Genomic DNA, 3843 nt, shown 5'->3' on the forward strand with positions numbered 1-3843 from the left:
TCAGCCCCCCACACTGCTCAGTCCTGGGGGCCCCAGCCCCACTCAGGCGGCCGAGAGCCAGAGTGGGTCAAAGTGGCAACTCGCACTGCAGCTCAGCCCTGGGGGCCCCACTACGACTCAGGCGGCAGACTGCCAGAGTGGGTCAAAGTGGCAGCCCTCCGCGCTGATCAGCCCTGGCAGCCCTACCCCACTCAGGCGGCCGACCACCAGGCTGGGTCAAAGTGGCAGCCCGCCACGCTGCTCAGCCCTGGGTGACCTCCCCACCCACTCAGGCAACGGACGGCCAGAGTGGGTCAAAGTGGAAGTCCGCCGCGCTGCTCAGCCCGGGCGGCCCTACCCCGACTCAGGCGGCCGACCGCCAGAGTGGGTCAAAGTGGCAGCCCGCCGCGCTGCTCAGCCCTGGGTGCCCTTCCACCACTCAGAGGGCCGACCGCCAGAGTGGTTCAAAGTGGCAGCCCGCCGCGCTGCTCAGCCCTGGGGGCCCTTTCCCCACTCAGGCGGCCGACCGCCAGAGTGGGTCAAAGTGGGAGTCCGCCGGGCTGCTCAGCCCTGGGGGCCCTCCCCACCCACTCAGGCGGCCGACCCCCAGAGTGGGTCAAAGTCCCAACCCGCAGTGCAGCTCAGCACTTGGGGCCCCACCCCGACTCAGGCGGCACACTGCCAGAGTGGGTCAAATTGGCAGCACTCCGCGCTGCTCAGCCCGGGAGGGCCCACCCCCAATCAGGCGGCTGACAGCCAGATTGGGTCAAAGTGGCAGCCAGCCGTGCTGCTCAGCCGTGGGGTCCCCTGCCCCACTCAGGCGGCAGACCGCCAGAGTGGGAAAAAGTGGCAGCCCGCCTCACTGCTCAGCCCTGGCGGCCACCCCCCACTCAGGCGGCCGACCGCCAGTGTGGGTCAAAGTGGCAGCCCGCCACGCTGCTCAGCCCTGCGGGCCCTTCCTCCACTCAGACGGCCGACCGCCAGAGTGGGTCAAAGTGGCAACTCGCCGTGCAGCTCAGCCCTGGGGGCCCCAACCTGACTCAGGTGGCAGACCGCCAGAGTGGGTCGAAGTGTCAGCCCGCCTTGCTGCTCAGCCCTGGGGTCCCTCACCCCACTCAGGCGCCCGACCGCCAGAGTGTGTCAAAGTGGCAGCACGCCACGCTGCTCAGTCCTGGGGGCCCCAGCCCCACTCAGGCGGCCGACCGCCAGAGTGGGTCAAAGTGGCAGCCCGCCACGCTGCTCAGCCCTGGGGGCCCTACCCCGACTCAGGCTGCTGACCCCCAGAGAGGGTCAAAGTGGCAACTCGCACTGCAGCTCAGCCCTGGGGGCCCCACCACGACTCAGGCGGCAGACTGCCAGAGTGGGTCAAAGTGGCAGTCCGCCACGCTGCTCAGCCCTGGGGGCCCCACCCCCACTCAGGCGGCCCACTGCCAGAGTGGGAAAAAGTGGCAGCCTGCCGCGCTGCTCATCCCTGGAGGCCCACCCCCCACTCAGGCGACCGACCACCAGATTGGTTCAAAGTGTCGGCCCGCCGCGCTGCTCAGCCCTGGGGGCCCCACCCCCACTCAGGCGACAGACCGCCAGAGTGGGAAAAAGTGGCAGCCCGCTGCGCTTCTCAGCCCTGGAGGCCCCCCCCCCCCACCACTCAGGCGACCGACCGCCAGATGGGTCAAAGTGTCAGCCCGCCCTGCTGCTCAGCCCTGAGGACCCCAGCCCCACTCAGGCGGCCGACCCCCAGAGTGGGTCAAAGTGTCAGACCACTGCCCTGCTTAGCCCTGTGGGCCCTCCCCCCACTCAGGTGGCCGACCGCCAGTGTGGGTCAAAGTGGCAGCCCGCAGTGCTGCTCAGCCCTGGGGGCCCTCCCCCCACTCAGCCGGCCGACCGCCAGAGTGGGTCAAAGTGGCAGCCCGCCACGCTGCTCAGCCCGGGGGCCCTCCCCCCACTCAGCCGGCCGACCCCCAGAGTGGGTCCAAGTGGCAGCGCGCCGCACTGCTGAGCTCAGGGGCCCTCCCCCCACTAAGGCGGCCGACCGCCAGAGTGGGTCAAATTGGCAGCGCGCTGCACTGCTGAGCCCTGGGGGCCCTCCCCACCCACTCAGGAGGCCGACCGCCAGAGTGGGTCAAAGTGGCAGCCGCCGCGCTGCTCAGCCCTGGGGGCCCTCCCCACCCACTCTGATGGCCCACCGCGAGAGTGGGAAAAAGTGGCAGCCCGCCCGCTGCTCAGCCCTGGAGCGCCCCCCAGCCCCCACCGACCTCTTTGTCTACAGATCATCCTCTCAAATGCCAATTTATCCAGAATCCTTCTCCAGGGCTTCTAGTTTTCCAAGATAGTTTGTGCCTACAGGGGGTCCACCCACCCACCATCTGCCATGTCAAGTTTTCTCTATTCATTACTAATGAAAAACAACTTGTACAATTAAAAACAAAGTGTTCTGTTCAAATTAGGATATCTTGACACATGGTGTTTGCTTGGATTTACAAATATGAGATCCTATGGTACCCATATTCTAGAATTTGAATAAAAATTAAAATTCAAAGTAAATTATCTTAAAACCACATAAATCAAATGTACAAAAATTTAAGAAAAATAGTGAGGAGAAAACATAAGTCCATATAAGGCATGATCAAGTGGAGATTTGAAATGTTCTTGAAAAATAAATATAATGTATGAGCTTTTTTTAAATCGAGGAACACACTTCTTGACCATTTTGACAAGTGCGATCTAGATTTTTACACAGCAATTCAAGTAAAGTTTTATTTTAGACACCACACATAGAGACATTTAAAAAATTCAAAACATTAGAAACACAAGTATAAAAATAACACACTGAGCTGCCACATGAGGCATTTTTATTTGAGAACATATATCAAAGTAGCAATGCCTCTGTAGATAGAAAATCATAAGTATTCTTGAGCTGGGCTCAATTAACTGGTTTGTACAGATTTTAAGGTATTTGACCCAGCAAAACACTTTGACATTGGAAGGCCACAGTTTCTTGGTTTCTCAGATTGAGAAGAAAACTCTTGGTATCATTTAAACATTAGAATCTAAGAATATTTGACTCCAGACCAGAACCCAAGAACAGTTGGCTACCGAATACAAAGGCATATAAGAACCCTCCTTGAATGTTCACTCTCAAAGCTGGAATGAGACTGATATTCCACATGTCAGATTCTTGCTTAGTAGCAATTTTGAGCAAGACTGCTGCTGGAGTGATGCCCAAGGAAATATAAACAAAACAGAATCCCCGCCCTCTAGTGTATCAAACGTACATGCCTGCAACCCTAATCAGGCCATGAGGGTCATGCTGCTCAGTGGAGAAACAAAATATGATGAGATTAGGGAGTTCAAGATACTGATTCTAGTGGAGAATATGTGGTTATCTTTAATTGATGATGTCTTATTTTAATTGGGATTTTATGAATAAATGAATTTATAATGGACCAAGGGAGGCAGAAAGGGAAAGGAAGCATGTGCCCCAAGGAAAGAACAACAGGATTGTAGGGACAGAGTAAGATTTCAGAATCCATTGAAAGACTAGCCAGTTGACCAATGTGGCACATATGAGGGAAGGTGGAAGAAACATAACTTGAAAAGGATTTTAAAGGATATAATATTAAATGAGAAAATGAGGAAGCTATTTTAGCATAAGTTGATGTTGACTTTGCTCATCTGCTGAGGGGAAGAAGCCATGGAAAGGAAAACATTGACATCGATAGGAAGAGGAGAGATGATTGATGGTACAACATCACTGAAAAAGAAGTAATAGTGTTGAAAAGAAATCACTCCGGCTGCTGGTGAAAACCACAGATAAAGAATCTGGATTTTATAACACCTCCAAAATTTGAAAATGAGATGCATTTA

The sequence above is a fragment of the Equus caballus genome, unplaced genomic scaffold, assembly GCF_041296265.1.
Source record: "Equus caballus isolate H_3958 breed thoroughbred unplaced genomic scaffold, TB-T2T haplotype2-0000561, whole genome shotgun sequence".
Classification (NCBI taxonomy): domain Eukaryota; kingdom Metazoa; phylum Chordata; class Mammalia; order Perissodactyla; family Equidae; genus Equus; species Equus caballus.